This window comes from Toxorhynchites rutilus, chromosome 3 (genome assembly GCF_029784135.1).
Source record: "Toxorhynchites rutilus septentrionalis strain SRP chromosome 3, ASM2978413v1, whole genome shotgun sequence".
Classification (NCBI taxonomy): Eukaryota; Metazoa; Arthropoda; class Insecta; order Diptera; family Culicidae; genus Toxorhynchites; species Toxorhynchites rutilus.
The window spans coordinates 65,773,768-65,788,736 of NC_073746.1; positions in this window are offsets into that span (position 1 = coordinate 65,773,768).

Consider the following 14,969-nt stretch of genomic DNA (forward strand, 5'->3'; position numbering starts at 1 on the left):
TTGATGCAAACATCCTTCCGATCTGTTAAGAAATGTTCGAATTATAAGCATTCGAAATACGGATAAGGTTAGCACACAAATCGGCAGAACAAATGTATGGGAAGAAAGGAAGTTCCTCCAGTTTTCATGGATTTAAACCGTTTAGAGATTAGCGAATTGTAGTGTATAACATATCAAACAAATCTTAGAGAATTTCCGATTCGATTGGTATGCAAATCATGAGAATTCGTTTACAGTGAAAATAGTTATTAACGTTAACTTTGGCCCTAGTCACTGACGTCACTTCACGGTGAAAACGGAATGATTTTTATGCAAGGTTATATGCACTTCATTTCGTTTTCACCGTGAAGTGACGTTCGTGATCAGGCCTTTATTTCATAAAAACGTGACCTGTTTTTTGATTTGGCATCCTTCCTGAAAAATTGAAAAAAAATATTCTGAGCACCGCAAAATTGAATGTACACCTTCAATTTATCCGAACAAATTAGCCTTGTTAATAAGATCTTTGCGAATCAGCGAATTTTTTATTGTCAGTTTGTGACGTCAACACCAAAGCACTGCTTGGGCAGTGTTGGTTTTTGTTTTTTTTTGTAGAAAAAAGTATTTATCAAAACGGCAAGTAAGAGGAAAGAAATAGATATTGTTACACGTACAATGATAATAAGTAAGACTTGTCGAGGAAAGACATTCCGGGAAATAGCAGCTGATGTCAGAAGAACTCACTCTACAGTAGAGAAAATCATAAACAAGTGGAAATACGAACGAACCATGGAAAATCTCCAGGGTAGAGGACACAAACGGATCCTATCTTCTGATGATGAACGAGTAATTGTGAGAACATTGCAAAAGAATCCTTAAACTTTCCTAAATTGACTACCGAAGTAGCATTGGAAGAACTGTCAGTGCAGACACTGTCCGGAGAGAAGCATACAGGAACAATCTGGGAGGTAGTGTTGGCCGTGAAAAGTATGGCCTCAAAGGAGAAAATGAAAGAAACGACTACAGTTTGCTAAGGCATATGTAAACAGACCTAAGAAGTTCTGGAACAAGTTCTTTTATGCGGATGAGCCGGAAACCAATCTCTTTGAAGCGGATGGAAGACAGATAGTGTGGAGGAAACCACGATCGATGCTCTAGGTTCAGCATTTGGTTACCTCAGTAAAACACGGCGGCGGTAGTTAGTTGATGTATGGTACATTGGTGGCTTCTGGAACTGGAACCATGGAGTTTATCGATTCGAAGATTGACAAGATGGCTTGACCTTCCTGAAACGTAATCTACAGTATCCCGTTCAGAAATTGGGTATCCCTCGTTTTTACTACTTTCAACATAATAATGACCAGAAGCAAACTGACTTCATCGTGCGGGAATATCTGCTCTATAATGTTCCAATCAACTCAAAACACCTCCGCAATCACCGGACCTGAACACTATTGAGTATCTATGGTGGGAGATCAAGAATCATTTAAAGAACAAAAATCCAGAGACCAAGGCGAAACTCAAAACGACGATTACGAAGATCCTGGAGGCGGAAGTCTACAGCGACCAGAAATCTCGCCTCGGGGGCCATACCAAATACTAGGGGATTGATTTTTGTTATCTGTTAACATTTCTGATTTCTGATTTCAATTTTCTTTTAAACTTGAACTGTACACTCAATGTTGCCACATCTTAATTGGAGATATTTGTTTGTATTTTAAACATGAAGTAGAAATATGATCATTTTAATTTTTTTTCTTATCACTACTCGAGAGTAAAATGGATCGATTTTACGTTAAATATGGGTCACATTTAATTATTGACTTTTTAACACCGAAAAACTCAAAAATAGCAAAGGAGCACGAGGTGTATACTCGATTTCGGGATTGATTGTATATAAATTCATCATCCGCCATAAGCGCTGTTTTGTTTGTGATTAACAACTTTGACCACAGTTACGAAGTGTAAACGATTAAAAACGCTGAAAAATAATTAAAACTGAACGATACAAGTACACTGCTGTAATTCGTATGAGTAAAAAATAGCAGGGATTTGAAATATTGCATTGATTGAGAAGTTGACACTACAAAATATGTATTCAACTAGTCAGGTTCTTTGTGAATAATTACTTCAGTGCATGCTGTTTGCATTTGCAGCACATGTTGTTTGTTTGCCTATTATCTGTAAACTGTAAAAAGGAAGGCAAGGGGGTACGAAAATGTCCACGTGGACACGTTAAACCGATGTTTTTTTTTAAATACATTCAGATCTGTTCAAAGAAATGAAATCTTTTCTGCATTTTCCGCTCATTTCGGATACTCCATATTTATCCATAAAATGGTGATGTCGAATATTTTTCCATATCATCGAACTTCTTCGCTGAAATATGTATTCTGCATGAAAGTCACATAAACATTGAGCGATCAAGCTTCGAGTGGAGGATCTTTGTTTTCAACTTCTAAGCTACGTCATATTTGAGCATAAACTGAACTCTGTGTTCTAAATCCAGGTCTACGTGAGAGTAAATTTGACATAGCGAACTGCTGATACATTTGTATCTGCAGAGCATATGTGGGATGTTGATAATATGATGAAATGACCGGAATATTATTGGAATACTCCAAAAAAATTTAGAAGGACTTAACAAAACGAGTGCTATCCAAATTTTATAATACCAGCTCAAAAACAGAGTTCATATGCAGAACTCTGTACTGAAAAAAGCAGATTCAGTCCACCATTCATGTTGGGTAGCACCATCGCTCCCAAATATTTATGTTGGGTAGCACCATCGTTCCCAAATATTTATGTTGGGTAGCACCCTCGTTCCCAAATATTTCTCGAATTTTTAGCATCCATTTTGCGACGTTATCTGACGTTAATAACACATTGATACAGCTGCGTTAGGTATACTCAGCACAAAATATTAGTTTTTTAAGGATCACTTTGTCCTACCGATTGAAAGATTGTGATGTTACAAATGAAATTTCCGTTAATAAGCACATGTTATTACGACATTTGTGTTTTTTTCAGAGGGGCTTTGAATCTCTCAGCCAAGAGGAAAACCCTATCAATACGCTTTATGGAATAAAACATTCAAAATATTGTTTTCTTTGTTCTAATTTTTGCTTCAATATATGAACTAGTATCTCCCAGTCAAAGTTAGTAAAGCAGTATGCCTAAATCCATTGGTTGTTTCTTCATTTGAATTTGAATTTTCTTAAATAGTACCTCGATTAGCTTCAAATAAAACAACATTTAATTACACTAAACAATTGCAGAAGTCTTCAGAAAAACTCTTTTCGATAGACACCCGTTTCTCGGAGATAATCTGCAAGCGAATGATTTTATTATCAAATAAGTTTCTTCAGATGTTATTTCATGCTTAATTGTAAAAATATTCGCTTGATTGTGCAGTTTTACTGTTGTACTGTTGTTACTGTTTACTGTTCTATTGTTGTTATGTGCTGCAAATCACGACACAAAAGAGAACGAGACAACTCTGCATCGGCTCGCACTTCATTGCACACCAGCATGCAAGCAAAGCTATCATATACGCTTTCGGTGCAGAAAGCTTATTTTCTTCTTTGCCTCTAACATATGCATACCGACCTCTCCATGCATTATGAAACAGCAGGATCGTACGGACAACGCAAAGCGAAAGATTCATATTCAGCTAATGTAGCAGATCCTGATTTTTAAGTCTCAGAGAGTGCAAACTATATGATTATTTAGCTCGATAGAGGCTAAGGGAAGGGTAGTCAGATTATATTTTCCATTTTTAACGCCGGTATCCCTTGAAATGTGTATATTCATATAGACCGCATAGTTTTACTAGCAACACCGCTCCAGTGAGAAGGAAGGTAGGAAGGTCTTGTATTATAGAGACTTTAAACTTTTGCAGTTCATTCGTCTCTAGCCTTGAGAAAGGCCCTTTGAAAACTCTACTCTATTTACTCCAGCGCTACCACCTCCACCCTCTTGCCTTGAAAAAGGCACTCGATCCCTCGCCGTCCAGCTCGTCCAGCAACGATGTTGTCCAGTCGGTGTCCACACAAAGAATGCCAGTGAGAAGGAAGGAAGGTATTGTATTATAAAGACTTTAAACTTTTGCAGTTCATTCGTCTCTAGCCTTGAGAAAGGCCCTTGATAAAATGATGACGTAATTTTTCTTGTATCATTTACTGCTTTGCACTTGTCTGTGCAGTGGGTTTCGCTATAGTAAAATGGGACGATATATGTGGTTCAAACTTGTATGCAGGCTTCGAAAATGGTATGCGATGTTTGATACAGATCGGATATGCAATCAACAGTCTTCGTTCCTCTCTTAGTTTAATCACTAAATATTACACATGTGATTACTGACATTCATACAAGTATCTGAATGATCCTCTCATATTTGGTTAAATGTTCGTGAGAGTTTACTTGCATGACACATTGTGTATCATTTGATTTTGATCGAAATCCAAACACTGGTGTTGGTGCTGGTTCTGCCATACAAATGAAACACAAATTTCTGCATTACTCGAGAATTAATCGAACAAATGAAATGAAATTTGACATGTAACGTGTTATTTGCAAGTGGTTAAAAAATCTTAAACGAGAATTGTGTGTGAAAATAATCTGATATTATAATGTCGAGTTTTGGTAGAAGTACTAGGAATTTTATAGTAAAAGGTAATTTTAAAGGGCAGATTAGAAGATCAATCAATGAATAATTCTACGATTAGACCATGCACAGCGCTTAGTAAGAAAACGTAGATGTAATAACGAAAAATAAATTTTGGGACGAAGTTTGCCGGGTCAGCTAGTCAAAGAATAAAATAACAACCGTTACTACTAATAAAGCTCATTTGCATTACTTTTTTTTTCAAAAAAGGTTATTTGATTTTAGATTATAATCAGAATAGCACGATTTCAATGTAGCAGATCCCGAAAGTAAAGCAATTTACGTTGCATCGAAAGAAAGATGCACTGCCTGAGACGAGAATTGTCCAGTGTAATTTTGCCTCAGAATGGTCGCTGGGAATTTGTTAATAACACATATTTTCAAAGCGCTGGTGTTGTCTTAGTCGATTTATGGGATGGAACGCGTCCTCTGAAAATTCTTCAAACGATGACGAAAAAAGGTTTTGTATTGCGCTGACAACAACAGTTAAGTTGAGATACTGTAGCTGGATAAGGTACACTTAAGAAGCTTTCGAAATTTTGCCTACATCATTTTTTGAATATGTGATTTGCGGAGACGAAAAAAAAACATTTCTTTCTATTTATTTTAATTTTTTTCATTTATTTTCATTCCATTCAATAGACTTGTTTTTTATCATTGAAAAATACCAAATATAACATAACACTAATTTAAAATTGAATATAGGAACAATGAAATTATTTCCTTTTTTGCAATTACAATATATGGAAGAATGTCCACGTGGACAATAGGGGAGGGGTATAGTAAATGTCCACGCTTGTCCACGGAGAGGGAGGAGGGAATCTAAAAGCGTACTTTTTCTGTCCACGTGGTATGTGGACAGCCCCTAAGGTTAACTGCATGATCCAAAAATGTAAATTTCGTTTTTAGTTTGTAGCACAGTATTTCATGAGAGACACTGTCAAAAAAAATCTAAAAGAACAAGAACTACTGGCCTTCTGTTGTCAATCACAGCTCCAATATCATCAAATAGTTTGAGCATCGCTGTTTTAGTGCTGTGTTTCGCTCGATAACCGGACTGAAATGGACTGAGCAGGTTATATCTACTTATATAATTACTTATATTAGTTTTAATAATTTTTTCAAATACCTTTGATAATGAACAAAGGATGCTGACAGGCCTCAAGTTTTCCAATGAGTTAAATTGTGTTTTTTTTTCTTTATAGGTATAACTTTAGATTTTTTCCATGCATCAGGAAAAACGCTCGTTGAAACTATATGATTGAATAGATGCGTTATTGGTTCGATTAATATCGGACAGATAACCTTCAAAAACTTAATGGCAACATATCTAGCCCGAGAGCATTTGATTTTATTGAGTTCATAGCACAAAGAACGTCGACTTGGTTGATTCTATCAAAGTAAAACGGTTCACGCTCAACATTCGTTGATTCGCTAGAACTATGAATTATTGAGTTATTATCAGTAAAATTTCTGCAGAAAGAATTATTGATTTCATCGGCAGTGAACGTATTGACAATTTGTGTCTCAGGTGTATTTATTCCTAACTTCTTGACATTTTTCCATAGTTCTTTTATTGGTAGATTTGTATCCAGCCTGGCTGAAAAATAATTGCGTTTGGCTGATCGTATGAGCTCATTTACTTTGTTTCTTGCTCTTTTAAAATCCAAAAGATAATTAGGGTTTTTAAATTTTTTCCATCTTTTATATAATAAATCACGATTAACAATTTCTCTACTCATGGCAGAATCAAAAAAAGGATTGGCCTTCTTGTTAGAATGAATTGTACGAATGGGAACAAACATATCATGTAGATCTGTTAACAAATTGCCAATTTTTGATTAGAGTCATTTGAATATCTCCATTCTGCCGAGTAAAAAGCATTTACCAACGAGTCAAACTATATGGCATTATAATCATGAAACTGAAAATTCCTGAGATATATATATATTATGATTAAAATCAAGAGATGCAAATACAAGATCATGGTTTGATAGTACAGGAACTTCAATTTGATTGAATCTCAGAACTCTAGAAGCATCGTTGGTCAAAATCAAGTCCAACTGAGATGCACCGTTTCTGAAGAAAAACGTTGACTGGCTGCCTAAGGATTGTACCGAATGAGTAGATAGCACGTTACGTAATCTGTCCGATTTAGGTGAATTTACTAAAAGATTCGTATTAAAATCACCCAATAAATAAATAAAATTGTATGAACTTCCATAAGACAATAACAAATATTCGAGTGATTCAGAGCAATCTATTTCCGGTGGGTTCCATTCGGTAATTTGAAGAAAATTGTAGAATTTGAATCGTGCTTGCCAGGCGTAAATGTTCTGATTGAGCGAGTGTTTTTCGGACGTAAACAAAATCTAAACCACCGAAAAATCACAACTGAGTGCCGATACTCAGAAAGAAGGAAGGAAGGTCTTGAATTATAGAGACTTTAAACTTTTGCAGTTCATTCGTCTCTAGCCTTGAGAAAGGCCCTTTGAAAACTCTACTCTACTCTACTTCAGCGCTACCACCTCCGCCCTCTTGCCTTGAGAAAGGCACTCGATCCCTCGCCGTCCAGCCCGTCCAGCAACGATGTTGTCCAGTCGGTGTCCACACAAAGAATGATATAGTCGGAAAGAAATACGAAGGTCACTATTTATATTTCGGGAATTGGCAACACTGATGTCATGTGAGTCCATCTGACGGTTCCATCGTAAAGTTTGACATTTTTGACGATATACGTAAGGCTGATTTAGACGATGCCAGTCAGCGCTCTAGTTGAAGTATCCAGTGAATAGAGAACAGACACTCTGTTCCAGTTAGAGGTCAATTACTTGTTCGATACTGGTACAAATAACTTGAACAGAGTGTCTGTTCTCTGTTCACTGGATACTTCAACTAGAGCGCTGACTGGCATCGTCTAAATCAGCCTGTACTCAGAACATTTTGTCATACGGACGCTATTTGTTTATTTTATATTTAGTTGAAAGTTTGGTCTCGGCAAAAAAATGGAACTGAATCGTGAACATTTTCGTGCGATGATTTTTTACGACTTTCGACGTGGATTATCACAACAAGAGTGCGTCAATCAACTTAATTTGACTTTTGGCGATGAAGCTCCATCAAAAACCACTGTGTATCGCTGGTATAGTGAATTCAATCGTGGTCGTAGTTCGCTGTCCGACGAGTTTCGTGAAGGTCGTCCAAAATCGACTGTAGTGCCAGAAAACATCGATGCTGTGCACGATATGATTAAGCAAGATCGTCATGTAACCTATTGTGAGATTGAGGCATCCCTAAGCATTAGTTCCACCAGCATATATGCGATTTTGCATGAACACTTAGTTGTGCGAAAATTATGTTCACGTTGGATCCCACATAATTTGACAATTGCTCAAAAAAAGGCTCGTGTCGATTGCAATAAATGCTTTGAAAATTGGTTTAAGCGCATGCAAAAGTGTATCGATCATCGTGGCGAGTACTTTGAAAAACAATAAAAATATATTCGCAGCTTAACTATTTGTTTTTGTTCCTAGTCCCCAAAATATAAATAGTGACCCTCGTAATACTGATCAGTTTAGACTCGTTAAACTATGGTTTATGTTCACATAACGTATATACATAACGTTTTGTTTTTTGTGTCCCGCGTTAGACCTCTGACCATCTGGTCACTTTAAACTACGTGCAAATCCGGCGGAATGCAGAATCGAGGTGTTTATCTTTCTGGACACCCTTAACAAACTTCTTATTCAAGGAGTAATCTCCATCGCTCTATAAGCAACTTTGATATTTTCCAACCATCTTCGAGTGCAATACCTCAAAGAATACACGGTGCTCCCTAAATACGATCGCTAAAACTTCGTAACATTTTAAAATTCAACACTCCACACAAAAACAGTACACCTGTTGTCCAAAATTCAACATCCAACCGAAAACTTGCCATTCAATGGAATTTGCGTGGGCTTAGTAGGTCAATGGATGAAATTAAATTAATGTTAGCTGAGGAAAAACATCTCCCACTAACACTTGCATTCCAAGAAGCCAGAGTGACTAAGATTACACCCGATTTTAACCTTTCACTACAAGGTAAATACAAGTGGTACTTCCGTGAGGGACTTACCTCACGCCAGGGTGGAGTATGCCTCGCTGTTTTGAGCCATCTCCCACATACCCTCATCCAAATTTCATCACAGTTACAGATATGCGCAATCCAACTCACGGGACCGTTACGGTTAACCCTCGCTTCTATATACATTTCCCCAACGCATAGTAACAGTAATTTGGAAGCAGAAATGAACAATGCCATTCAACAATTACCACACCCTTTCATAATCATGGGTGATTTTAACGCCTACCATACTGTATGGGGTGGCCAAAGATGCAATTTAAGAGGTAAAATTATTTTAAAAATCGTTGAACAACTTAACCTCATCATCCTGAACGACTTCTAACATACTCGTATGGATGAACACTCTGGCTCTACTTCTTCAATTGATTTAACGATTACCTCATGGGACCTTGCGCCCAGAGTCAGATGGTGTGTCGATGATGATCTAAGAGGAAGTGATCATTTTCCCATTCACATCCGAACACTGACCAGTAATCCAAAAATCCCCCTGCGAAGGAGATGGTTGTACCAATTTGCCGACTGGGATGGTTTCGAATCAATCATTTCGCATTTGTTACCTGCACAGGGTAACTATTCAGTAGAGGAGTTTTCCCAAGCCGTTTTCGCAGCTGCGAAAGCTAATATACCCCGCACTAGTGGTATCTCCGGCCGGAAGGCAGTCCCATGGTGGAATAATGATGTCAAACAGGCCATTAAATCCAGAAGAAAAGCGCTAAGGAAGCTTAGAAGACAACTGGACGGTAGTGAGACAAAAGTACTTGCCCTAGCTGATTTTCAATCTACTAGAGCTGGAGCAAGGAAAATTATAGCGGAAGCTAAACAAAATAGCTGGCTTAAATTTCTTGATAGCTTTTGCCCTCAGACAACTTCTAGTGAACTGTGGAGCAAGGTTAATGCAATCAGTGGCAAAAAAAGATCGCGAGGCTATTCCATTATGATCAATGGTACCACTACCGATGATCCCGGAACCATTGCTGAACATTTAGCTGACCATTTTGCTAGTACTTCTGCCACCTCCAACTACAAAAGCGACTTCAAAGCTCGTAAAACTGCCGCGGAGACTACAGAGTTTCCCTCGGACTCAGGGGAACCTCATATTTACAATATCAGGTTCTCTATGAAAGAAATGTTGTGGTCCATTAGTAAGTCCAAAGGCAAATCAGCCGGACCAGACGAAATAGAATACAGCATGTTAAAACATTTACCTTTCCACGTCAAAACGTCGCTGCTCCAAATTTATAATAACCTTTGGGCTAGCAAATGTTTCCCCGACTCATGGAAGGAAGGGCTAGTCATCCCCATCCCTAAACCGATGGAGAAAAAACCACTAGCCACTAGTTTTCGTCCCATCACCCTTCTCAATTGCCTAGGTAAGGTCTTCGAGAGAATGATCAAACGGAGATTGATGACGAACCTTGAAGAACGTCATCTCCTGGATCCTCGACAACATGCTTTTCGTCAAGGCAATGGTACCAACACGTATTTCAGCCAACTTGATCAACACCTTCACGTGATCACGCGAGACCACCTCCACGGGGAACTCGCTCTGTTGGACATATCTAAAGCCTACGATACAACCTGGAGATATAATATCTTGGACCAACTCCATCAATGGGGTATCGAAGGTAATTTGTTCGAGATAATTCGCAGTTTTCTACAAAATCGTAGCTTCAAAGTTCTTCTCGGAGGAGTCACCTCCACCAGTAAACTGCAAGAAAATGGAGTGCCACAGGGTTCTGTGCTATCGGTTGCTCTTTTCCTGATAGCGATGCAATCATTATTTGATGCCATACCTCAAAATATTGACGCTTTGCTATACGCAGATGATATTCTGCTAATTTCAAAAAACCCATTCCCAGTACTAGCAAGAAGAAGACTTCAGGAGGGAATCTCGTCTGTTAATAACTGGGCGAATTCCGTGGGATTTAGGATCTCAGCTGAAAAATCTCAAGTTCTTCATTGCTGCAACAATAAGCGTCACAGGAAAAAACTACGTTCTTATCTTCTGAACGGTAGTTCCATTAAACGAGTCAATTCTGCACGAATTCTCGGTGTAATGGTGGACAAAAAACTCACGTTCAATAAACATATAAAGAGTACAATATCGGACATTAAAAACCGCCTTAACTTAGTTAGCGTTATAAGCGGTCGAAGCCGAACAGGATCCCGCAAAATTATCTTCAACATTGGAAGAAGCTTAGTCTATTCCAAACTTACTTACGGTATTGAACTCTTCAGCCGTGCCACCTGGAAAACGCTCGAAGAACTGAGGCCTAGCTATCAAAAGATAATAAGACTAGCATCAGGGGCCTTTAGAACTAGCCCAAGTAAAGCGTTACTCGCTGAGTCAGGCAATTTACCCTTCAAATTGTTCCTCACGAGATTCTACAGCACGCGCGCGATACGAACGCTCGAGAAACATCCAACATTTGAATCCTCTCTTGTGAGAGTGAATAACTGGTTACAGGATACATGCCGAACCACTCTTCCAACGATTGCACCAATTCCCATTATTAACCTTCGACCATGGTATAAACGGGAACCTCAGATTGATTGGTGAAAACAGCAGCATAGTTTTGGCCATTTTCAACAACCACATCCACAGTAAATACCTTTTTCACCACAAGATCTTTACAGATGGATCCTTTGATGGTTTACAAGTAGGTATCGGCATTTTTGCTAATAACCTGCAAGTTAAGTTCCAACTCCCAAATATCTGTTCGGTATTTTCAGCTGAATTAGCGGCACTTCTTATCGCTACATCAAAGTGCGAACACAACAGAAAGACGGTTATTTTCACCGATTCTGCTAGCGCGCTTCTTGCTCTTGAGAGCGGAAGTAGCAAACATCCATGGGTACTCGCAATTGAAGAGAAAACTGCCCAAAATGATATCACCTTCTGCTGGATCCCAGGTCACTGTGGAATCCGCGGTAACGAAGAGGCTGATCGCCTAGCCAAAGAAGGGAGAACATCCGAACTATGGAGCACAAGCGTCCCATCTGATGATATAACCAGATGGGTTAACTCATCTCTGATGACGTGCTGGGAGAACGAATGGAACATCTGCAGAGATACTTTTTTGAGAAAAATTAAAAACACTACCCATCCTTGGATGGATAGAAACCAAAGATCTTTTCAAGTATGTCTAACACGTCTTCGTATTGGACATACCAAATTAACGCACAGGTTCTTGGTTGAAAAAACCGAACCACCCATTTGTAATACCTGTAACGTCAGGCTGACCGTAGAACATTTTCTACTTGTCTGCCCACGTTACAACCTTATGAGAACTAAGTTTCAGATAGCTGACAACCCAAGGACAGCCCTAGCAAGAGATAACTTGGAGGAGGACAAATTACTGCATTTCCTGAAGGAGACGGATCTTTTGGAGCTTATTTAACCACTATACAATTATTTACTATATGTTACAGACTTAACCACATCATTCATACTAACACCTAATGCTTGTGAGCTAATATATGTGTTACCAACGTATTACATATGTTAGGTCACATACTTTTATTTACAAAAAAAAAAATTAATAAATATATAAAAAAAAACAAAAAACAAAAAAAAATTAGTTAGATATGTAGTTAGATATCACAAACCAAACACACCCACACACACACTTAGACACACACTCACAACAAAATACACAGATTTTGATTTTTTGTAAAAAAAAGGCTCTTTTCCGACATACGAATTCAAATTTTGCGTGGATGGCACACAAGTCAATTAACATCTTTTAATTACCATATAATTCACTTTCAGCTTCCTGGGCTAGACATCATTTCTCATTTTATTTTCTTTCAGCGTGTTTGATATAATTATTTCTTATTTCTACTACCAGGTGACCAAATATGCCTCCCATTACTAACGTACTTCTCTTCCAGCATATGTTATACAATTATTACACTATATACATGATTTAACGGAAACGAGAGCAGAGGAAGCATGCGCGAAATTTGATTTAAAAAAAAACCCAAGGCCTTTCTCAAGGCTAGAGGCGAATGAACTGAAAAGTTTAAAGCCTCTTTAATTCAACATCATCATCATCATCGTAACATTCATTCTTTGTGTGGACACCGACTGGACAACATCGTTGCTGGACGAGCTGGACGGCGAGGGATCGAGTGCCTTTCTCAAGGCAAGAGAGCGGAGGTGGTAGCGCTGGAGTAGAGTAGTAGAGTAGAGTAGAGTTTTCAAAAGGCCTTTCTCAAGGCTAGAGACGAATGAACTGCAAAAGTTTAAAGTCTCTATAATACAAGACCTTCCTTCCTTCGTAACATTCCAACCATCATTGAATGCACCTTGTTAAATATGCAACCCGATGCTTGGAAATCAAAGTTTTTTTTCTTCATTTTAAGAGTCCAGTTTCAGCACGTGAATCATGACCAGATTACGCTGGGGCCGTCCATATAGTGATCGATAATCGTTCGATTAATCGATTAATCGAATACTTCCTACAGAAATCGATTACTAAAACATGAGAAAGCTTGTTAGGGGCTGTCCACATACCACGTGGACAGAAAAAGCATGATTTTAGACACCCCCCTCCCCCTCCGTGGACAAGCGTGGACATTTCTTATACCCCTCCCCCTGTTGTCCACGTGGACATTCCTCCGGTTTTGAGGAAAAAATCAAGAAATTCTATTTTTTCGCTTAAATTTCATTTCAAGTTTGTTTCTATTTTCTATTCCATATGTCTATTGATAAACATTATAGCCTTACCAATGGTAACGATTTGTCTTGGAATCTTCGATGTTTTTCAACATTGTCCGGGAGCTCATTATTTTCTTCCGAATTCCATTCACGTTATCTCCATATCCATTTTAAAATACCCTTTGTGAGCTTATTCTCGAGTATTTTTATTAAAGCTGGCTGGCTGCTTGAGTTTTCAAAAAATCAGACAATGAAATCAACCACTTTGTTTGAAAGCAGAATTTTCTCGTCTAAACATCAATGACTTTCGCTTTTACAGGTTCGGTAGTACCTGATAGACCTAGAAACAAAACATCTGCAGTATCATCGTGATCGATGATTCCGTTGACCTACAACCCTTAATTGTTAAATCATGCTGAATAATGTCCTGAAAAATTCATGCCGATTCTAAGGAAAAAACCAAAAACACATTTTTGTAGGCATACATCTTTTCGATCATAGATGCACCGTTTTTTCCTGAATATTTCAGCATCCTTCATGCAATTTGAGAATTCCATCCTCTCAGAACTTATGTTATACAGTAAGTTGAAGTTCTTACAAGAATCTTAATAGTTAATAATCTGAAGATGCAATATCTGGTGTGTACGGCGGGTGGAGTTTTAGAAGTGCCCTAGAAGCGTTCTGAATCGTTGTTTTTCATAGTTCAGCTGCTAGCTGAACTATGAACTTGTTGGAATTCATCGAAACTAGTTGCTTGGTAGAAGCTCATGATACAGATTTTCTTCCAGTCCTACCAGACCCAGCCATAACCTTCTTCAAGTGAAAACCTGCTTCGGGGTTCCATTCACTTGCTAAGATTTTTTTTAACTCAACATTCTTGTAAATGATTTGCCCTTTACAATTCGCTACAAATATGTATTTTTGTCGCGTTTATGAAACGAATCGCAGATTGAGATAAGTCCCTTCAAGTGTTTTTCGGTAAAATAAACCCTTATTCCTGAATCCGGTCGGATTTGAAATTAGCACAATGTTGCGTTCTTTAAGAGGGTATTCTAGTCTAAAAATTTGAAAAAAAATCAATTTTTTTTCTTCATATTTCTCTAATTCAGACATTTAAGAATATACCATAGAAGAGACTTTTTGAAAATCTCATTATTTACCAAGTTATAGCCATTTTAGTGATGCGATATCTTATCTAGTACGGCTATAACAATTAACTTCAAACCAGACATCAATAACAATTAACAAATTACCAGACATCAATGAAGAACAACATCATTGCAAGAAAAAGATCTCCAGAGATACGGCCCGTACACTCATGGAAGAATTTGTTGTTCGTTTCAATGTTCAGAAATCCTTGAGAGTTCTCGAAAAAAACCAAACAGTTTTGTCATCAAGAGCAAAAGCTGAATTCAACTCGCACTTAAGTCGTGATATTTGATACTACAAAAACATCCAACATTCTTTGTGTTATTGGGTTTAGAGACGAATGAACTGAAAAAGTTTAAAGTCTCTATAATACAATACCATTACCA